The 24,434-nt window shown below is 40.2% G+C and overlaps 1 protein-coding gene and 1 pseudogene across 4 annotated transcripts in view; both read right to left on the bottom strand.

Annotated features, from left to right (window-relative positions):
* The window catches only part of MAGEE2 (MAGE family member E2), a 157,459-nt gene that overhangs the window by 37,893 nt on the left and 95,132 nt on the right, over positions 1 to 24,434 (bottom strand). The gene's annotated exons all lie outside the window — the stretch shown is intronic.
* LOC311602328 (peptidyl-prolyl cis-trans isomerase A-like) lies at positions 16,853 to 17,333 on the bottom strand (annotated as a pseudogene). The gene has a single exon. The product of its transcript is annotated as a peptidyl-prolyl cis-trans isomerase A-like (transcript).

Below are 24,434 nucleotides of genomic sequence, written 5' to 3'. Positions count from 1 at the left end.
ACCTGAAACAGCCATCTCCTGTAACCAAAAAAGTTCCTTCCAATGGAGGGACAAGGACACCAACCCAACTACAAAACCTTAGACCCACCATTTCTCCTGCCAACAAGATGTGCAGGGGTAAAGATGGAGCAGAAATGGAGATAATGGCCAACCAGTGACTGGTCCTTCTTGAGACCCATGCCCTGAGAGGGAGCACACCCCTGACACTATTAATGAAACTCTGCTATGTATGCAGACAGGCACGTAGCATAACTGTCATCTGAGATGCTACACCCAGCAGCTGATGGAAACAGATGCAGGAACCCACAGCCAAACATTAGGCTAAGCAAGGGAATTCCATGGAAGAGGGGAGCCAGAGAGGTCAAGGACACCACAAGAAAACATACAGAACCAACTAGCCTGGGCCCATAGGGGCCCACAGAGACTGAACCTTCAAAGAGAGAACATACTTGGGACTAACTTAGGCCCTCAGCAAATATGTAACAGTTGTGCAGCTCGGTCTTCATGTAGGACCCCTAACATCAGGAACTGTACCTGACTCTGTTGCTTCCCTTGGGATCCCTTTCCCCTAACCGGGCTGCCTTGTCTAGCCTCAACAGAAGATGTGCCTAGTCCTACTACAACTCTGATATATCAAGGTGGGTTGATATCCATGGGAGGTCTCACTTTTTCTGATGGAGGACTGGAGGATGGTGGGGTGGGGAGGTGGGAGGGAGGGCCTGGGAGGAGAGGAGGGAGGAGAATCTGCAATCAGAATGTAAAATAAAAAGTATACAATGGTATTTTTGTGACCTGGGGGAGAGAGAAAGTTGCTAATAAATGAGCATAAAATTTCAATTATCCTAGATTAGTTAATTCTAAAAATCAGCTGAAAACAACTATAAATAACGCTAGCATGCTGTATCTTTAAAATGTATTAAGAAGGTATATATCATCTTGACTATTCATTAACAGTAAAACTTAAAACGATACCCAGCCATTAAAAAGTAAAATCCACAATATTATTAATCCAATTAAAACTTACTAGGTATATAATTAAGGTGGAAAGTGTGAAAGTAATGAAGGAGAAAAAAAAAAGCTGTCGACAGAACCTGATCAGAATTGACAGAGTTAAGAACTGGTATGGGGCAGGGGATATATCACAGTGATAGAGTACTTGCCAAGTATGTGTGAGGCCCAGTGTGGCACCTCTAGCAATGCAAAAGAGAAAAACAAAAACAGCCCCTCCAAGCAAAGAAAAACAAGAATTAGCATAAAAGTTGAAGCAAATTATGCTAATCTTGTGCTAAAAAAGTAAAGCTAAAGAAAAATCATAAAAACAAACTCAATTTGAACTTTTAGCAATGAAAGCTACAAGATAAAACATATGTTGATTTCAACCGGTCAAAGTAAAAAGAACAACTGACCTTGGGTGCCTGGCCCCAATACACCTATCCACAATTCCCAACTCATGCAACATCGAGGAAGAGGGGATAGAATCTTAGAGCCAGAAAACGAGTGTGTCTTCTAGATTTGACAGTAATGCTATAGCTATGAAATCTATATAGCTGCTTAAACAGAACCTGAACCATAACACACTAATTGACATGCCAAAGTGAATAGGGGAAATCTCACAGTGCCCTACCCCTAGATGAAGAATTACAGGTAGTTAAAGACTGCAGAGAGAGAGAGAGGGAGAGGGAGAGAGAATTCTTTTCTGGGATGAGCCGTATCAAATACCAAGTGCTCAACCTGAGAAAAAAAATATATGTATATACACATCTCTCTCTCTTTAATTAAAGATAAAATTTTTAAATAAAGTATTATTAACAGAAAAATAACAAAAATACTATGTGATTTTAGCAGCAGAATAGACAACTCAGAAGACGAGAGAAGTGAAATTTTTGAGACACCTAAGGTAAAACTGGAAAAATATTGTCTTAAAATTAAAGCATTAAAAAAGTTGATGAAACATCCACAGGCCAAATCTGCATGTATCTGGAGTTCAAGAGGGAATAAAGAGAACAGAAGAAAAATATTTCAGGAACAATGCCCAAATTTCTAAAAGAACCGTGAAGCTAAGAATGCTTTAGAATAAAGAAAACATGAAAAGTAAAGTAAGGAACATAATCATATTGTTCAGGTGCAAAGAAAATATTAAAAATGCCCAAAGGGGGAAACGCCAGGTTACATTTTCAGAAAGAAATGAAAAGGTAACAGTAAGTTCTCATTGGAAAGAATGCAGTAATGAAGCCTGTACACCTCTAACTTCAGCGTGATGGTTAATTTTCTGTGTGAACTGGTGGGGTCTTGATACCCAGATATTTGCACACACATTCGTATTGCTGCTTCTGTGAAGATGTGTTTTAGATGAGACCCGATTACACATGCTCCTGAAGAACGGAAACGTTAAGAGGATTAAACTAGAAACACTGGGTCTGGGAATGTAGCGCAGTGTTTTCCTAGCATGTACAAAATCTAAGTTTGATCCCCAACGCCGTAAAAGAGATAGAAAAAGAATCCAAAAGAAAAAATATTTATTTACTCGGCTGCAAGAAGCAAGTATGAGTGCATAATGCCAAATCTCAGGCATGAACAGTTTACCCCATCTCTGTGGGGTTTTCCTTAGAATATATCAAGAAGACTGAAGATCCCTAAGAAAGGTCCTGCACGAAAGAAAAGAACAACAGCCACTGCCCAAATGCACCTACTCTGATATGCATACTACATCTGCACTATAGTATGAGATATCTGTAAGAACTATCTGGTGGAATCTCATTATAGTTAGGTGAGAGACAATTATGAAAACTGCATCCATGATCTTCCTATGTGCGTCTTCAGCAATTTTGTGAATAAAAAACCTCACAACCCAAGTTCAAAATATTTGTCCAAGATTGAGGCTGAAAAAGAACGTCGGAGAACGCCCAATTTGTCCCCCTACCCCTGCCAACCAGGCTAACAAACCTTGAACAAATATAATGCAGTACAGCTGGAAGAATGGTAAGAGAGTGACTCTGTGGGGAACAAAACAGAAGAAAGATCCAGAGCCAAGTGGAGAAACAAAAACAAGGTATCACTAGAGGATTTCAAAATCTCTGGTGCCCATGGCAACAACAAATTCTAACTCTGATAACCATAGCAACAAATTCTAACTCTGGTAACCATAGCAACTGTAGCAACTAAGCAAATTTCAAACCTAGTCCAATTCCTAGATCAACACAAACCCCCACAGTAAAGGCCTAGTAGAAGGAAAATAATGCTAACACCTAAGTATAAAAATTGATCTCCATATATATAACCCTATGCACGGTCATCTTTCAACCAAAAATAATATAGCACGCAAAGAGCATAAAAATACACAGTAGAAAGAAACAAAGAAATTATATAAAATAAACTTGTATATCATATAGCTGTTGGAACTATCATAAAGAGAATTTAAAACAACTATGATTAGCATATTTAAGTACTGGTTCTCAGCAGCAGATAATTTTTTTCCACAGGGAACAATTGGCAACATCTGGAGGTATTTATCTGTATCTTAAAAGAAAAGGCACTACAGGCATCTAGTGGGTAGAGGCCAGAGACAGTGTGCTAAATATTGCACATTGCATCGGGATACCACTTTCCAACATAAATCTCTGCCTGAAAATGCCAATCATTCCAAGGCTGAGTCCCTGTATTAAAAGTTCTGATTTAAAAACGTTCTGATGGACAAAGTCAGAGACACACAAAGTTATATTAGTACTTTGGCAGAAAATTCAGACTGTAAGAACACAGAGACATTTGAACATGATTGTAGCAGTCATCTCATGATTATGTTTATCCAGATGACATTGCACACTTTACACATACAATAAAGAGAAGAGATGGAATTATGTAAATAAAAATCACAGATATGATCGTGGATCACGTGGATCATGGATCAGTAGACTCCCAGCAACTTAGCGAAGAATCATCAACCTTCAAATTGGAGTCAATAAAAATCACCTGAACTGGACTACTAAGAGAAAAAGGGACTGTGTACAGAATTTGCAAGTGATGTAAGATAATAGCAACTGGTCTAATATACATGTCACCAAAATGCTAGAAGAGAACAGAAAGGGAACTATCTGAAGAAATAATGCCTGAGAAGTCTCCAATATGACCAGCAAACTTGGCAGACTCAAGGATTACAGAAAACATCAAACAAGGGAAAGTCACTAAAGTCAAAATAAAATGTCTTCTTGATATGTGATGATGAAACTTATGATTTTTTTAGTTTACAGTAGTGTACCCATACAATGATTATGTGTCTTAATTTTAGTATAGCTTCTAATCAGTCACATGAGGTAGTCAACACTTTATTATCAAATAGAGTATGAGTTAGATGGTGGTTCCCATTTGTAGACTTGGTACACAATTAGGGAACACTCTTAGTGTTCTGAGCATGTTTAAGATAGTCTAGGCTAAGCTGTGATGCTTTCTAGCTTATTCATACTATTCAATGCATCTGCAATTCATGGCACTTTCAACTTCCAATGAATGATAGGCTGCATTCCTCATTACTGTGCCCATTATACCTGATGGGAGTAACTTACAGGGGAATATTGGCTCATGGTAAGGGGCTATTCTCTATTATGACAAGAATAGCATGACACCTGGAGATCTGTCTATTGCAGTAACATTTGCTGGCATAGCTTGCTATGTGGCAATGACCAGAAGTACAGAATTCAAGCTAGACATTGTGGTGACCTAAAACCCTCAAGCTGTATCTTATGGCCCTATGACTGTTAGTGAGGCGCCATGTTCAAAAGCGTCCCACAACCACCCAAAATAGTTCTACCAATTGGAGACCAAGTGTTCAAATAAACAAGCATATAGGGAACATTTGACATTCAAACCATAAGACCTTACCATACATTGAGGAGTAACTATATATACACCTAGGCATATCATGTTGATACTCCTAAAATAATAATGGCAAAAAGAGATTCTTGCAATTGATCTGGGTTGTAAGCACATTGCCTAGAGAGAAAGAAGGATAAAAAGTATAGGAGACTTCACTTTAGAAATCTTAAAAATAAGACTGCATGTTTCAAGAATTAAACAAAGCACCTGTAATCTCAGCACTCTGGGAGGCAGAGGCAGGCAGATCTCTGTGAGTTTGAGGCCAGCCTGGTCTACAAAGTGAGTCCAGGACAGCCAGGGCTACACAGAGAAGCCCTGTCATGAAAAACCAAAACCAAAATAAAACAACAACAAAAGAAAAAAATACAAAAATCCTTATCTACTTCCTATATCCTGTTAACCAATAAAGTTACCTTTCAAAAGTAAAATCAGTAAGACAGAACTGGCCTTTATAGAATACCCTCCCAAAATAGAAAATATACATGCTTCTCAAATGCATGTAAAATATTTGCAAAATTGGCCATATAGTGGATCAAAAGGGCAATCTTAACAAATTAAAAAGAATAGAGATTATCTGAAGTAAATTCTCATGCAAGCACCATCAAACCAGAGTCAACAGCACAGACAGCTGGAAATCCAGCACATATTTGGAAGTTAAACAAAACACATGTGTGAAAGAAGTCTCCAGGGAAAGCAAAGAACATTTTCAACTAAATTAAAAATAAAATGCAATGCAATATATCAAAATTTGTGATTTACAGCTAATGAAGTGGTTAGAAAAATATCCAGCATTAAGTGCAATATATTAGAAGAGATCTAAAAACCAGTAACTAGGCATTTGCCTTAGAAAATTAAGAAGAGCAAGCCAAACATAAAGCAGAAGAAAGGAAAATAAAAACATTCAACAGAAATCAGTAAAGTTAAAATAAAACAATAGAGTAAACCAAAAACAAGAGATAGTTCATTTAATAGATCAATAAAGTTGATAGGACAGTGGTTCTAAACTTTCCTAATTCTGTGACCCTTCAATACATTTTGTAGTAACCCCAAACAGTAAAATTATTTTGTTGCTACTTCATAACTGTAATTTTGCTACTATTATGAATTGTAATGTGAATATTTGATATGCAAGATATCTGATATTGTGACCCACAGGGTGAGAACCATTGCTCTAGGGTAAGTGGTGGGGAAAGGGGGAGACAGAAAGTGAGAAAGGATGAATGTGCAAATCAGTAATGAAACAGGAAACATCACTACATATCACAAGAGAGTAATGAGGGACAAGCATGAAGAATCTATGTCTATAAATTATATTACCCATATCATGTTTTAGGTGGTTTACCAATGCTAAAACAAAATCCCATAAACCAGATTATTCAATGTAGTAGTTTGAAAAGGAGTGGTTCCCATAGACTCATGTGTTTGAATGCTTGGTCCATAAGGAGTGGCACTATTAGGAGGTGTGGCCTTGTTGAAGTGGGTGTGGCCTTGTTGGAGGAAGTATGTCACTGTGGGGATGGGCTTTGAGGTCTCCTATGCTCATACTAGGCCTAGTGTGACAGTTCTCTTCTGTTGCCTGGGGATCAAGATGTAGAACTCTCCTTCTCCAGCACCATGTCTGCCTGCATGCCACCATGCTTCCTGCCATGATATTAATGGACTAAACCTCTGAAACCATAAGCTAGCCCCAACTAAATGCTTTCCTTTATAAGAGTTGGCATGGTCATGGTGTCTCTCCACAGCAATAGAAGAGTGACTAAGACATTCACAAAACTAAATTTAGGTTTTTCACAATTCTGAAAGCTGGGAAGGCCAAGGCCAAGGTGCCCCCAGGCCACCAGGGTTATTATCTGGTGAGGGTTTGATCTCTGCTTCCAGAATCTTACCTTGAGTCTGAGTCTTACAGAACGGAAGACTGTTGTAGTCTTCCATGGTGGAAAGCACCAAGAACTAGCTTGATCAAGATGTTTTATGGTTGTTGTTCCACTCATAAATATATTAGTTTCTTCTTGTTGTGACAAAATGCTCTGACAAAGGCAACATAAGGGAGAAATAATTTATTTTGACTCACAGTTTGAGGGTCTACTCCAATACGTTGGTGATGACAGGAGCTTGTGGGAGCTGGTCACACTGTACCCCTAGTTAGAAAACAGAATAATGAATGCTAGTGTTCAGTTCATTTCCTCATTTTTGTTCAGTCTAAGAATGAAATGGTGCCAGCCACAGTGGGCAAATATTCTCACCTTAATTAACCTAGTGTGTGTGTATGTGTGTGTGCGCATGCAATCTTTCATAGGCATGCTCTGAGGCTAATGATATCTAGATAATAACTCACAAGTATATACAGAAGCTATGCTAACCTGAAAAGTTTTCTATAGACATTCATAGAAGCTTGTCTCTCAGATGATTCTAGATTTTGTTAAGTTGACGATATTGACCATCACAATGAGGAAGGAACCTTTGTAGATATATCGTCTTTGAAGGCTCAGTCTCTACATAATAATAATTTAATGCCTCACCCGAAGGCCTTGGAAAAACAAGAACAAACAACACCCAAAAAATAAGCAAGAAGAGATAATAAAAATCAGGGCTTACATTAGAAAAGTAGAGATGAAAACAAACAAACAAACAAAACAATACAAAATAATCAATGGAACCAGAAATTTGTTTGTCAAAAAGATTAACAAACCTAATGTGTGTGTGTGTGTGTGTGTGTGTGTGTGTGTGTGTGTGTGTGTGTACTATATTATATACTTTGAAGGTGATCTAAATGAAATTGCCAAATAATGGGGGAGACAGAATCCCAACTGGAGACCACTTGTCACCAAACAAAGCTTCCAGTATCAGAATTGGGTCACATCTAATTGAGCTGCCCAAAGGGGCCCCATGGGAATCCACAAACAACCCAGGCACTGTTGCCAAGACTATAGACCACTCTCCACAAGTGACAGCAAGGCTCCATTGTGGAAAAGAACACACACACAACTCATAGAAGATGAAGAGATCAAGCCAGTGCCTACATAGAGCCTTCACCTTAGGTTCCAGCATCTTTGGTACAGGAATGTTCTCCAAATAGAAACATAATATTCTCCATGTTCTCCAAAGAGAAACGTAAGCACCAATCCAGCCACAAATTCTTTATCTACAATGGTGTCCTGCCTACAAGACATGCTTGGGCAATGGTGGCACAAAGATTGTGGGAATAACCAACCAATAACCAACAACCGACCTCAATTTCCTTTCTCTCCTCTCCTCTCTGTCCCCACCACTGCCTTCCCTTTCCCCACAATCCACTTCTCCTCCATTTTCCTTCAGAAAAGAGCAGGTCTCCTAGGGATATCAACCAAACATGGCATATCAGGTTACAACAGGACTAGGCACCTCCCCTCATATTAAGGCTGGACTAGGCCATCTAGTAGAAGAATAGGGGTCTTAAAGGCAGGCAAAAGAGTCAAAGACAGCCCCTGTTCACAGTGTTAGGAGCCCCATAATAACACTAGGCTACACAAACATAAGTGTAGAGAACCTAGCACAGACCCATACTAGGTCCCTGATTCAGTATCTGTGAGCCCCTATAGGTCTTTGATCTACTTGGACTTAAGTTTTGTGAAGGGTGGTAGATACAGATCTATTTGCATACTTTTACATGCAGACATCCAGTTAGACCAGCACCATTTGTTCAAGATGCTTTTTTTTTTCTCCCAATATATGGTTTTGGTTTCTTTTCAGAAATCAGGTGTCTGTAGGTGTGTGGATTTATTTCTGGGCCTTCAGTTTGAGTCCATTGATCAACCTGTCTGTTTTTATGCCAATACCAGGTTTATTATAGCTCTGCAGGATGGTGATACCTCCAGAAGTTCTTTTATTTTACAGGATTGTTTTAGCTACTCTGGGTTTTTAATTTTTCATATGAAATTGAGTATTGTTCTTTCAAGGTCTGTAAAGAATTGTGTTGGTATTGTGATGGGAATTGCATTGAATCTGTAGATTGTTTTTGGAAGGTGGCCATTTTAATGTTAAACCTACCAATATATAAGTATAGGAGATTTTTTTATTTTCTGATCTCTTCTTCAATTTCTGTCTTCAAAGACTTGAAGATCTTGTCATACAGGTCTTCCACTTGTTTGGTTAGAGTTACCCCAAGATGTTTTATATTACTTGTGGCTATCGTGAAGGGTGTTGTTTTCCTAATTTATTTCTCAGCCCATTTATCATTTGTATACAGAAGGGCTACAGATATTTTTATTTAATCTTGTACCCAACTTCTTTGCTGAAGGTGTTTATCAACTGTAGGAGTTCTCTGGTTGAAATTTTGCCATCACTTATGTATACTATCATATCATCTGTGAATCACAGTACTTTGACTTCTTTCTTTCCAATTTGTATCCCCTTGATCTCCCTTAATTGTCTTATTTCTCTAATTAGAACTTCAGGTAGTATATTGAATAGGTACAGAAATAGTGGGCAGCCTTATCTTGTCTATGATTTTAGTGGAATTTTTAAAGTTTCTCTCCATTTAATTTGAATGTTGGCTATAGACTTGCTGCATATTGCCTTTACTATGTTTAGATATGCACCTTGTGTTGCTGATCTCTCCAAGACTTTTATCACGAAGAGGTATTGGATTTTGTCAAAGGCTTTTTCAGCATCTAATGAGATGAACATGTGGGGATTTTTCAGTTTGTTTATATGGTAGATTATACTGGCAGATTATTATACGTTGAACCATTCCTGTATCCTGGTAAAAACTGCCTCTGAATTCCATGAACTGAACTGCCGTGAACTCAGCTCCACTGCACTGCCTCTCAACTCACTGACTCAACCGAACTACCTAAACAGCACTGACTAGAACTCTGAAATCTGCATGTCTCTGTCTCCTGAGTGCTGGAATTAAAGGTGTGTACCACCACTTTTGGACCTAAGCTTTTTGTTACTTGAAACTTGCTCAATACCAAGCTGGCCTTCCATGCTAGCCTTGAACTCTGCTTGCCTCTGTCTCTTGGGATTACAGGCATGTCTGTATTCCAGCTGGATCATACAGACCGAGAAGTTCTTTGGATATGATCTCTTGCTAGAGCAGCCATGTTCTGAATTAAAATCCCTCTACATCTTTTTTGGCAGTGCACAATCAAAATTAGTATTTCTAGGGGGAAGGGGTCCCATTCTATAAGCTTTGTCTCACGTGGATGCTTGTGAGTAGGTGGGTTCAGCACAGTTGTTACAACAGAAATAAATTTTGGCATTTAATCTTTAGCTTGATTGAAGCATTGCCTTATTAATGTTAACACCATGTGTGCAGAAAGGGCTCTAAAGTTTTACTCATCTCAGCATGTATCATCTGGTCTTCTTGGGTTCCAGAGGGCTTACAAATCCTAACACTGCTTTATTAAAAGCTTTCTCTGTATTTTTGTGAGAACAGGCCACTTATTTGAGGGCCCTCAGATCATAGGCCATCTTTGCAACAGTCTGTTTTTGGCAAGGTTCTCCATCATAGGGAGAGTCATCTCTAAAGTTAGTTCATATTCCAACAAGCAAACAGCAGTGTTCTGTTATCTCAGGCACACACTTTTGTTTCACATTTCTAAATGGGATTATGACTAGACCAGAATTACATACATTTCTTTGAGGACACAATACTATTTCTCTGAAGTGTCAAAAAGTCCAAGACTGTGAAAATTGCCATTAATAATAACGATTTTGAAAGCCAAAACTAATCAGTACATATTCTAGTGGAAATATATTGGGTAGAATATCAGAGGATATGTTAAATCATTAACAGTATTGCTACAACAACACACCCAGTTGTCTATGTTTCTGAAAGAGTTTTCTGACCTCCTTGAATATTTTAAATTTGATGTGAAACTCTTCTTCTTCATGGGAGCATTGGCAACATTCATACTATTTAGTTTTTTATGTAGTCCAATTTGTCAGTTTTGGGTCTGTGTTTCAAATCCTCAAATTCATTGCCAAGCTGGATGTCACAAATCACCCTATGTTATGATTTTAAAGTTTTATATTCTAGCTATTATGATTAGTTCTTCATCAATTTTGAGTTATTATCAGCATTTAATGTAAAGATCCAAATTTAATCTTCCATATATGTGTAACCAATTTTTCAAGTATATTTGTTGAAAAGATAATTTTTACAATGATTCTCACAATCTGAGGGGTTTAATTCCTAGCTTTCTATTCTATTCCATTGCCCTATGTGTTTTTCCTTATATTAGCACCAAAAAGACTAAAACCTTTATGATGTAATTGCATTGTTTTCCATGAAATAACCACTTCTATGCCGTCATATAGATGGTTAGACATCAATTCATGAATTTAAGGAATATAAACATTTAGATTATAGTGGCCTCCTTGGTTAGATTATTCTTAAATGGTCTATTCTTTTTCTTTTTTGCTATTGTAAATGGACTTGTTTTCAGATTGTTCAATGCTAGTGGATTGAAGTAAAGCAGGTTTTAGCACATTGATTTTGTAACCTGAAACTTTGCAGCCCGAGTTTTAAAGTTATTTGCTAAATGTTTAGTGCTGTGGCTATATAACTTTGTGTTCTACAAACACAGATAATTTTATGCCTTCCTTCCAATTTTAGAAGACTTATTTCTTTTGCTTGCCTAATTAGTGCTTCTAACAATAAGTTGAATAGAATGAAAATAGGTATCCTTTTCTTATTCCTGATTTTGGAGATGAATTGTTCAGTCTTTCATTACTGATTAAAATTGTGGTCATAGGCTTTTCATATATTATATATTTATTATGCTTAAGTAGTTTCCTTCCATTACTGGTTTGTTGAGTGCTATTATTTTATTCCATTAATTGAGAAACCCATGTGGGATTTTCCTTAGTTGCTTTAATGTGGTATATTATATTAGTATATTTCCTTATGTGGAACCACTTTTAGAGTTCTACAAATAAATGTCACCTAATTGTATTTTCCAGTTCTTTTTATGTAATGCTGAATTTTCATTGTTCAGGAATTTTGCATCAACATTCATCATTAGTAATGGCCTATACTTTTAGTTTCCTGTCTAGCATTGATATCTAACTTTGGTATCATACTAATGGAAGTCTCATACAATAAATTTATGTGTGCAAACTCTAGTTTTTAGAAGCCATCCATATTGGAAAGGAAGAGTTAGAACTATCTTTATTTGCATATGGCATAATCTTGTATATACAAAATCCTAAGTAACAACTATTAATATATTAATGCAAAAATGAGTTCAGCAAGTAGGAGGATACAAAATAAATGTGCAAGAATCAAGTTGTTATACACTAGCAATAAAGACTCTGAAAATGAAATTAAGAAAACAATAGTGCCTGAGGATAAATACAAAGAAAGAACAAGACTTTATATTGAAAATGAAACTTGAAGAGGTAAATAAATGTAAATGCATTCCATATTAAGTAATCAGAATATTTAATATTGTTAAGATGGTAATTATCCCTTCATTGAGTTATAGATTAAAGACATGCTTCATACTATATAGTTGAAGATGACCCTAAATTACTAATCCTCCTGCCTCTAGCTCCCAAGTCTTAGGGTTATTGGCTTGCATCACCATGCCTAGTTTTATGGGATACTGAAGATGGAATCTTGGGCTTCATTATGTTAGGCTAGCCTCTCAACCCCATCTTTATGGGGAAGAAGAATTTATTTTTTTAATTTATTTATTTACTCACTTTAATCGTAATGCTGGCCCCCTCCCTCCTCTCCTCCTGGTCCCACCCTCTCTCCCTCTCCTCCCCTCCCCTCTCCTTTTCCTCAGAAAAGGGGAGGCCCACCCACCCTAGCACATCAGGTTGCATCAGGACTGAGTATGTTCTCTTCCCCTGTGGCCTGGTGAGGCAGCCCCATGGGGGATGGAGGGGGTGGCAGTAAGTGATCAAAAAGCAGGCAACTGAATCCATGTCAGAGACAGATGCATGCTACTCCCCTTACATAGGGGACCCACAGGAAGCTGAGCTACCCATCTGCTACATCTGTGTGGTACAGTCTGTGCAAGGTCCTTGGTTGGTGCTTCAGTCTCCACAAGCCCCTCTGGGCCCTGGTTAGTTGACTCTGTTGGTCTTGTGGAGCTTTCCAAGTCTTTCTATCCTTCCCCGCCCCCCCTTCTACAAGATGCCCTACTCTTGGCCCAATGTTTGGCTGTGAGTTTCTGCATCTATTTGGATCCTCTACTGTGTGTAGCCTCTCAGAGGAAGCTATGTTAGGCTCCTGTCTGTGAACATAGCATAGTGTTGTTTTTGTTTGTTTTTAAAATTAATTTATTCATATTACATCCCAATTGTTATCCCATCCCTTGTATCCTCCCATTCCTCTCTCCCGCTTTCACCCTATTCCCCTCCCCTATGTCTGTGACTAGGGGGACCTCCTCCCCCTCTATATGATCATAGGGTTTCAAGTACTGTCCTATTGGGACTCTAGGTGAGAGAAGTGTGAGAGAATGGGGAAATAGAAGGATCCAGAGGGTTCTAGAAACCTACAAGAAGAACATTATGATGGGCAAATCGGGGCCCAGGGGTTCTGCTCAAACTAAGGCACCAGTCAAGGACAATACATGAAGTAAACTTCAGACCCCTACCCAGATCTAGCCAACGGACAGAACATTCTCCACAGTTGAGTGGAGAGCAGGGACTCACTTTCACACGAACTCTGGTGCCCCATATTTGACCACATCCCTTGATTGGGAGGCCCGGTGACACTGAGAGGAAGCATAGCATAGTATTGTTAACAGTGTCAGGGGGATGGCTCTCTTCCATGAGGTGGGTATCTCGTTGGGCCAGGCATTTGCTAAACATTCCCTCAATCTCTTCTCTATCTTTATCTATTTTACCCATATAGTACAGGATAAACATACTACAATTCACAGACCCAAAGAAGATAAACAAAAAGGAGGACCCAAAGGAGGATGCTTAAAACTCACTCAGAAAGGGAAATAGAACAGTGGAAATGGTTGTGGAGAGCGAGTAAGGTAGGAGAGGGAATGCAGAAATCAGACCTGGAGAGAGAGATCAGACCTGTAGAGAGTGTGGATGAGGGGACAGAAGGCCTGTAGCGAGAAGAGAAACTGGGCAGAGGCATCTCTGTGACCAGCTGGAGACCTAGGATGGGGTAGGCTTCTGGGAGGATATGGGGGTGACTCTAGCTGAGACTCCTGGTAGTGGGGGTCATGGAGACTAAAGAGGACACCCTCAAACTAGACAGAACTCATAGAGAAGGGAGGAGAACACCAACCCACCCTCAAAAACTTTGACCCAAAATTTACCCTGCCTACAAGAAGAAATTCTTAGAGACATAATGAGTAATATTGAATCAGTCATCAAAAAATCTCTCTGTAACAAAGCCCGATAGCCTCATTGGAGGGTCATACAAATACATTTGTGGAATTTATGCCAATCCTTCTCAAACTATTCCAAATAAAGAGGGAGAATACTTTCAAATTTATTTTATAAGAACAACATTGCCATAATTCCAAGGCCAGACAAGGATGGTAGAGAAATGTAAGCATATGCTGGTATCCCTAATGAGCATAAATGGAAAATTTCCCATGAAAATCATTGCCTTATAATTACACTATAGTATCTTCAAAAGTACAAACTTTAAATTTGATTAAACCAATTTTGTTCCTTTTCCTTTTGATTTTTTTTTTTTGTTGTTGTTCTTTGTCCTATTTGAGAGTATTCTGACCCAAGGTTAACAGGAATATTTCTGGCTGTTTTTTCTATCTTATTTATAGTTTTACCTCTGCTAAAATCAAGACATATGACTTCTAAGTTCATTTATAAATTGCAGTATTTTTCCAATGATATTTGATGGAGAATTTTCCCTTTCTCAACTAAAATTATTTTATCCATGTGTCCAAAATCAATTTACTGTATTTTTATACATGGATTGTTGGTCTCTGTTCTGTTCCAGTGATTTATTTGTATATTCTTTCACAAATACCACATCATCTCTATTGCTGTTAGCTTATATTGAGCCTTGAATGAGGAGTCCACCAACTTCATTCTTTTTATTATTAATTTATTTAGATTACATCTCAATTGTTATCCCCTCACTTGTATCCTCCCATTCCTCCCTCCCTCCTTCTTTCACCCTATTCCCCTCCCCTAGGTCTGTGACAAAAGAGATCTCCTCGTCCATGATATGGTCACAGCCTATCAAGTCTCATCCTGGTAGCCTGCTTATCCTTTCTCTGAGCGCCACCAGGCTTCCCCAAGGAGAGGAAGTGGTTAAATATAGGGCACCAGAGTTCATGTCAGAGTCAGTCCCCACTCTGCATGCAACTGTGGAGAATGTCCTGTCCATTGGCTAGATCTGACTAGGGGTTCAATATTTACTGTATGAATTGTCCTTGGTTGGTGCAGTAGGTTGAGCAGACCACCCTGGGTCCAGATCCGCCCATCATGATGTTATAGAATACTACTCAGCTATTAAAAACAAGGAAATCTGAAATTTATGGGCAAATGGAGGGAACTAGAAATGATCATCCTGAGTGAGTTAACCCAGACCCGGAAAGACTCACATGGTATATACTCACTTATAATTGGACACTAGCCCAAAAGGGATGTCCCAGGAAAGTCTTCACTTACCAGGAGATTGGGATAGATGTGAGGACATCCTATTGGAACTCTAGGTGAGGGAAATATAGGAGTATGGGGAAATAGAAGGATCCAGAGCATCCTAGAAACCCACAAGAAGAACTTCATTGTTTTAAAGAAGTAGTTTAACAATTTTTATTTCTTTTAAATTTCCATGTGTAATTTAGAATACTTTGTCTATAGCTAAAACGAAAGACTACTAGTTATTTTTAATAGAGTTCCATTGATCCTATAGAAGAACTTTGGAAGAACTGTCATCTTCATCTTCCCATTATATATTATTATCTTCTTACATAATATACATCTACATTTATTTTGAGCTCTAGTTTCTTTCATCAGCATTTTGTAGATGTAATTCACTTAGTATGTTTATCATGTATTCTTTAGCCTTTATAGATTCTTTATTTACTCTATTAGGCTGTTTTTTAAAAGTCTTTGGGATTTAATACATTTAATTGTATTATTTATAAATAAAAAGTTTCATCTTTCCACTTCCAATTGGTATGCTTTTTTTTCTCCTAACTTAATTTCAACTATTTAGGAATGTATATGGGGTGCTTAATACTAGTAGTGAGAACATATATTTTAATTTTTAGATATTTCTTTTATTTTTGAGATTATTAAATGATATAATTACACCATTTCCCCTAATCTTACCTCCCTCCAAACCCTTCTATATACCCCTCTTTGATATCTTTCAAATTCATGGCCTCTTTTTGTGTACACACACACACACAAACACAAAAATCCTGCTCAGTCTGTATAATGTTACTTGTATGTATGTATGTTTTAGAATTCCTTAGTGTAAGTTCTCTGTGTAGGGTGAGGTCTTGTTGTCTTTTCCAGTTCATGTTGGCAAATATATTGGTGTCATTCTTGTTCAGCTCACTTTTGGGCAGTCATGTTTGTGAGACTTTATAAGTGCAGCTTCTGACATTACTAGGAAACCCAATATCACAGTAAACTCTCAGATCCTCTATCTCTTGCAGTCTTTCCATCCTTCTTCCACAATGATCTCTGAGCCTTAGGTGTGAAGTTGTGTTGTAGATTTACCCACTGGGACCAGGTTCGATGGCTCTGCATTTTTGTTTGGTTGTGGTTTTCTATAATGGTCTTCATCTATTGCAAAGAGAAGTTTCTTTGATGTGGGGTGAGGAATACCCTTTTTTCCTATCTACTTTTTATTCTTAATCATAAACTTAACTCTGAAATCCTGCTAGACATGGAGGGGATTGAGGAAAATATGGAACCCAAAGAACTTCAGTGAGAGCAGAGATTACAGGGTACTGCAAGCAGATAGGGTCAGGGATCTCCTGAGCTACAGAAGGAATGGTCTGGTGAGTAAGATGCATGCAAGTCAAAGCAATTATAGTTATCCACAGTCAGAAACGGTGCTCTTCCTGCTGGTCTTGCCATTCCTGGACCCAAAGCACTTTATAGCTTCCACAATGCTTGTGCCTCCTTTCACCTTCCCAAAGACTGCATGCTTGCCATCCAGCCATGCAGTCTTATCAGTACAGATATAAAACTGGGAACTGTTTGTGTTTGGTCCAGCATTTTCCATGGACAAAATGCCAGGACCTGTATGCTTCAGGATGAAGTTCTCATCCTCAATTTTCTCCCAGTAGAAGGACCTGCCACCAGTGCCATTGTGGCATGTGAGTCACCGCCCTGGCACATGAATCTCAGAATAATTCTGTGAAAGAAGGAACCTTTCTATCCAAATCCTTTCTCTGCAGTGCTCAGAGCATGAAAGTTTTCTGCTGTCTGTGGAACTTTGTCTGCAAACAGCTAGAAGGAAATGCCGACCAAGGGCTCACGAAGATGTTGAAGAACACAGTGGAATTGACCATGGCTGCAACATGCACTGACAGGGTACAGTGGTGTCTGCAAAGCTGAGGACTACCCTTATTCATGGATATAAGGACAAATATTTAGAGTGTATGCTGGCTTAGTAAAGTGGTGACTGTAGGTTCTCTTCCAAGACCCATGATTTTATAAGCCCTACATAGTTGGTCAGGTTTCCAGGACCAGGCAGGATATCACTTTTTTTTGAGTGGGTCTTAAGTCCAATTAGAGAGCTATTGCTTGCTGTCAAGGTGTGCACACCACCACTTCATCATTAGGGTTATTGCACCATGCTGATTAGTATTGTGGTCATAGACATTATCGCTGGGTAGGAATGTTGGTTGCCTCCCTCCTTTGGAAGTTTACATGATGCTATCTGATACCATAAAAGTTACTCCTCAGCTGTTGCCATAGTTTGCGGAGGACCCCAGGGCCCAGACTCGCCCGTAGTTTTCCAGGACCCGCTGGATCCTTCTATTTCCTCATTCTCCCAGGCTTCTCACACCTAAAGTCTCAATAGGATGTCCTCCCCTCTTACCCACTTTCCTGATAGGTACAGTTTTTCATGGGGGCGTACACCTTGGACCTCGAACCCCTACCCAGACTAGCCGATGGACAGGACATTCTCCACTGTTGAGTGGAGAAGGAGATCTAACTTTCACACAAACTCTGGTGCCCCATATTTGAACATGTCCCTTGGATAGAGATGCCTGGTGGCACTCAGAGGAAGGATAATAGGTAACCAAGGAGAGACTTGATACCCTATGAGCATATACAGGGGGAGGAGGTCCCCCTCAGATACAGACATGGGGGGGAGTAGGGGGAAGTGGGAGGAAGGGAGGAATGGGAGGATACAAGGGATGGGCTAACAACTGAGATGTAATATGAATAAATTAATTTAAACAAATAAAAATTTTTTTAAAAAGTTACTCCTCAGGAAGCAGATGTCATCTCCAGCTCAGGGCCTCTGGGCCCTATGTCTGAAATGCATGGTGTCTTTAGCAATTGGGACTTACTTTTCATCTGTGGTGTGTGTGTATGGGGGCCATGTTCAGGAACCAAGGGCAATAGCAATAGCTTATAATGTATTGGGAGTCCCTTGGAGAATCCTGACCAGAAACTCAAAAGAAGACTTTTCATGCATGGTGTTGGGTTTCTTATTAAATGTTCTTTGGCTCTTGGGGACATATTGTCAGCTCAGATGGGAATTTTTATTTTATTTTTAATATGTATATTAATTTAATGACATAAATAGGTATTTTATTTAGATAGTTCTTTATGACTTTATCAGATATCCATGCTATTACATTACCCTTCTTTCTCATTTTCCTGTATTTATTTCCTTTCTCCTCCCTAATTAGATCCCTCACCTCCAGTTTTCCCATTTCCCCAGTAAGATCACTTGTACCTTGCTATTCCCCTCATTATTGATTGTTCTCCCATACCGGACTTCCACCGTGCCAAATGCCCATTTTTATTTTTTGTGGTTTATGTAGCTACTGCAGGATATGTACTCATACCTGAAGATTTGGAGCTTCAGATGAAGAGACAATATACAATATTTGTATTACTGGGTATAGATTACCTCACACAATATGACTTTTTCTAGTTTCCATTTATTTAGTTGAAGGACATTTAGGTGGTTTCCATTTCCTTGCTATTGTGAATAGAGCAGCAATGAAAATGTCAACATTCTTTCTTATCCAAAACCCAGGACCACCTACCCAGAGGTACCACCACCTACAGTGGGCTGAGCTCTCCCACATCAATCATTAATCAATAAAATGTCCTACTGGTTCCTTTTCCCAGATATCTCTAGCTTGTGTAGGGTTGACCAAAAAAGCCCGAACATCATGGTTGTGATGACTAATTGTTGAAGCTATTCTCTGGTTGCACACTAAAGAGGAATCTGGAACATTTAGTGGATTATTCTCTTATGTAGGGGAAGTGAGAGTGGGGGTTGTATTTATTATGTTTTAAATTCGTTAACCAGGGTGCAGCTTTGGTGGTGAGGGTGCTGAATTGGATTGAGCCCACATTCCATTTTCTAAATCTAATTTAGAAAACATGTTCCCTGGCAGAGCAATGGTGGTGCACGCCTTTAATCCCAGCACTCAGGAGACAGAGGTAGGCAGATCTTTGTGAGTTTGAGACCAGCCTGGTCTACAGAGTGAGTTCCTGGACAGCCAGGGCTGTTACACAGAGAAACTCTGCCTCAAAAACCAAATTAATCAGTTGACAGATAGATAAATATAAGAAGAGGAAAAAAGAAAGAAAATAAGGAAGGAAGGAAAGAAGGAGGGAAAAATAGAGCATGCTTCCCATCTGGTGCTCTTAGTAAAGTTAGTACAGGAAATGCTTCACTTAATGACATACTCCTTTTTTAAAAGGAGTCCTCCTTCTCCATCACTAGGTAGATTTGATGAAACTCAAAGACTGAGGTAAAATCTATCTTGCCTTTTCCTTCCCTTGGATTCAGTGTGTGTGTGTGTGTGTGTGTGTGTGTGTGTGTGTGTGTGTGTGTGTAATGACACTCAAGGAAACGTCTTTGCTATTTGCTGAAATTTTTGAAGTTAATCATTAATCTATTTCATTTATAAATTTTTAAAGGTGCACTTTGTATGCACATCTAATGCATTGATTTGTAACCAGAAAAAAGTCCCCCTATCAGCCATTGCCTTATATGTGTAGCATAGTTTTCCCTTTCATCAGTGTTTGACATAATACTCTTAGAACCCAGAAGAAGTCATGTCATACAGAAGAAACACGAGGGGGCTGTTATCATTTGAATATCAAGTATCCACCCAAAAGGCTCATGTATTAAAAGACTTATTCCCTAACTGATGGGTCCACTGAGAGACGCACACTTTATCAATAGAGTTCGTGGGTGGAGGAATTATTAAGATCATGGACCCTGGAAGAAGTAGATCAGTGATGGCGTGCCTTTAAAGAGCATGTCTTGTCCCTGGCCCCTTACTCCCTATCTCTTCTTTCTGTTCACCATGATGTGAGCGGTTTTCTCTACTATGTGTTTCTTGCTGGGGTGATTTGCCTCATCACAGCCTAAAAGCACGTGAGCCAACTGACCACTGACTAAAATCACTGAAATGGTGACACAAAATACATTTTTCCTTCTATAAGTTGTTTGTCTTATGGGAGGGGAGGAGATGGGGGTATATCTGAGAGGAGTTATGATTGAAATACATTATATGCATGGTAATGCTCAAAGAATTAATCAATCTATTATCTTAAAATGGGTGAATAATGTCAATAAACTTTCGTCCAAACATATACAAAATTTGTTTGGGGTGGTTTCAAGAAAAAACAGGAATAAAAAAATAAGAGAAATAAAAATACACAAGTCTTTGATAATCTTTGGTATAAGAACAAACAAAGAAGCGATGATATACCAGATGGAGTTTTTCAGGTAACATTGGATTTTTGCTTTGCTTTATTTTAATACGTGATGCTTTGCATTAAGTTTATATACCAGTGAGAGTCACTCAGCAGAGAAGGATAAGTTTCTGGGGGAAAGCATCAGGATTATTACTCAGGCTATGCACTGACTGGATGAAAAAAAGGCTTGAATCAACTGATCCAATACAAGGCTGGGTTCTTTCAGGACTAGGGACAGTTATCCTAAGTGATGAAAGAACAAGTAGAGTATCTACTCAGATGTAGGTAGGTGGGAAGTTTCCTTGACTTCTATGTTTTTACAAGGATGTGGCTGTCCAAGTATTAGATGCTTGGAGGAGAACAGATGAGGTGGGAGCTGCAGAGTACACAGTGGAATGAGTTGACTTCTCAGAAAATGTTGGGTAACCATGAACATGTACCTTAAGAGTATATGGGCCCTCACAAATTTCTGTGGTAATGATTTGAGGTGGGGAGATATGCCCTAGTTTGGGGGCAAATGGCAATTATTTTGTTGCCACCATAGGCATTGGCTCCATGGGGAAGCAAATGTGCTCTGCTTCTTCTCATGATTTAGGGATAGAATATAGGATGGGGTGTTTAGGGGGCAGTCAATGGACTACTCTCATCCAGCCGGGAGTTATTTTCCTTTAGGAAGACAGGCCCTTTGCTACATACACTTCACTAAGCTTTGATGTTCAGTAACAGCAGCAATCTCCTACTCTGGCTTCTGGTTACCATGGCAATTCTGCTGGGCTAGGAGCTCTGCTCTTAGTGCAAATAACTGAAGCCTATGAGTTTATAAAGGAGTATTGAGAGGGAGGGGGCATTGTTGCTGAAAAGAATAATCCCATACACTTGAATTCTTATGATCCCTTCCTGTGCCTTACACTGTCATTACTAGAGTCAGGCCAGCTAGACTGTGAACAGGAACCTTAAACAACATAGAACATTCTGGCTTTTCCCTAGAAGAAGCCACTGTATTAGGAAACCTTGACTTGTTCATGATCCAGCAAAACCTGTTAGGAGTGTTTGGACTAGCCGCTAAGAATACCTTACGCCAAGTATATTCTTTTTAAAAAGTGTGTGTGTATGTGTGTGTGTGTGTGTGTGTGTGTGTGTGTGTGTGTGTGTCCCCTGGCACTGAAGTCACCCTATTGCTGCTTACTGTCTTACAGTGCAACCCTTAGTTATTTAGAGGTCAAGTCTAAACACTCCTCTAGAATAAAACAGGTTTCCATTATTAATCTTGTTTAAAGTTAATATTTGCTGTTCCACACATGAAATACCTGACTTTTCCTACTATGTCATATGATTTTCTTTGTCATACTGGGGACTGACCTCAAGGCCTCACACATGCCAGGCAAGTGTGTGTGTGTGTGTGTGTGTGTGTGTGTGTGTGTGTGTGTGTGTGTGTATGAGTGGATGCCCTGGCACTAAAGTGACAGGCAGATGTGAGCTGCTGGGTGTGGGTTCTGTGAACCACATCCGAGTCCTCTAAAAGAGCAGAACAGAATCTTCCCTGCTCAGATGAAGGGCCAGGAACCTTATTAGGAACTTGGGATGCCTCATGGGCAGAGTAGGTTCAGGAACACTGGGACTGTGGGCAAACTCAGACATAGATCCATAACAGTTTGCCCCCCTCCAACACACACACACACACACACACACACACACACACACACACACACACATACACTCACACACATGTATATGTACACACACACACACACACACACACACACACACACACACACACGTAGTTCCTGTACCCTCCTTCTTCTCCATGAGAAGCAGGTCTATCCAAGGGGAGGTCGCGCTCAGAGGTGTGATGTTGGTTCCTATCAAGGAGCCCAGATACATCGTCCAAACTCAGGCGCTCACACTTAACAGCAGCCACTGCCACCTGTAACTCCAGTTGTCCCATTCTTCACCCCTGGCAAAGCACACAGAGGACAAGATGAGGTCAGGAGTCAGGTCCTGCGCTGTTCAGCTGGCCCCTCTCTCCAGCTAGGAGCCTGCGAGTCCAAAATCCAGGATTCTTGCTCAGCCGTCCAAGTTTGCAGACCCATAATCAGTTGTGAGTGTGAGTGTCCAGACCCGTAATGGCTTAATCTGCCCAGTGGCCTGTTGCTATGGCAATTCTGCAAGAGCTTTATTCAACAAATGAAATGAAAGGCAGCAGGAAACTTGGGGTGCTTAGGCACATGGGAAAGGGGGTCCATTGTAATTTGAATGTCTTAATTGCACTAATTGATACGCATGTGATTTAAGAGGCACAAACACAGACCAGAACAATAGGGGGCCATGTTTGGGACCAGCAGTTTGGAAAAGGCCTATTTCTTTGGAGAAAACACCACGCAGTAATGCCAAGAAATTAGCACTGGGGGTGAACGGGGTGACTGCCCCTCTCTGTCCTGCTGAATGTCCCTTAACACTGGGGACTCCACTGGCTCCTTGGGGCCTGTTGAGAGGGAGGCATTCAGAATGGGAGCCCTCAGAATGGAACAGAACTTCCCTGGCCTGGAAGCCTAGGACACAGGCCATGGAGCTGACACACAGGCCCATAGCCCAGCTGCTTGGAGCCCAGGTTAGGAGAGGTTTTGAGCATTCACCGGTTATGCCCCTTGCACATCTGCCATGTTTGTGTGCTTTCAGCCAATATTTTGGACTCTATAATCAGCTTAGGTGTCTAATGGCTCAGTCATGGCTTAATTGGCCCTCATCTCTGGTTGCTATGGTGATGCAGCCAGGAGCTCTGCTCACTAAGTTAAAACAGGAGAGAACTGAGGTGGGAGGGAGACAGAAAACGAAACAGGCCAAGACTGAAGATGAGGACGTGTTGATTACACTAATTGACAACCTTTGGTGATGAGAAGCCCATAAGCACAGGCCACAGGGTCAGGCCCAGGGGCCTGGAGTCTTACCTGGGCACAAAAGCGTCCAGCACAAGGGAGAGGATCCATAAGGCACTTCCAAGAGGAAGGCCAGAGGATGACAGAGGCTCTCTGTAGCTGCCCGGGATCTCTGGCATGAGTTTTAGAAAGACAGGGGCATGGAGGCCGGGGGGGGGGTGGGGGGGGTGCAGGGGGAATCAAGAACCTTACCTGAGGCCTCTACGACTCCTCAGTTATCAGTCATTCTAGGAAACTGAGGCTCAGGAGAGAGGAGACTGGAATTAAATGCATGCTGGGAAAGAAGGAAAAGCCCGTGGACTTCAGGGTTCCCAACTCTGGCTCCTATCAAGCCTCCCACTGAGACCACCATGGCCTTGTCCCTCGTTTCACATAGTCCCGAAAGTCCAGAGAGAAGAAGAGGCCTGGCCAAGCAGCTTTCCTTGCTCTCACTGTAGACCCAGGCCTTGGCACATGGCGCTGTGTGAGCACGGACGGATCCCTGGATTTTATAGACAGTCTGTGTGACTTGAAAGGCAGGATGAGAGGTTTCCCAGGGACTTTGTGTTCTAGAAGGAGATAATGGGCATTCCAAGGGAGGTGATGAAGCCAAAAGAAGGGAGGAAGAGCCTCCTTCCTGCTCGCTCCTGGGAGTTCCTTGTGAACTAGCTCCTTCCTGAGTAGTGTCTGGAAATGATTTTCAGAGAGTTCCCTGGGACACCTTGCCTGGAGACACATGGTGCTCATTTGCAGGATTCTCATAGCCTCTTGGCAGTGCGCTGCAGGGCGAAAGGAGAT

Source organism: Acomys minous (assembly GCF_964271855.1).
Source record: "Acomys minous genome assembly, chromosome: 7".
NCBI classification, from domain to species: Eukaryota; Metazoa; Chordata; class Mammalia; order Rodentia; family Muridae; genus Acomys; species Acomys minous.
Note: the sequence above shows the minus strand (reverse complement) of the source record. Positions and strands in the feature narration are given on the sequence as shown.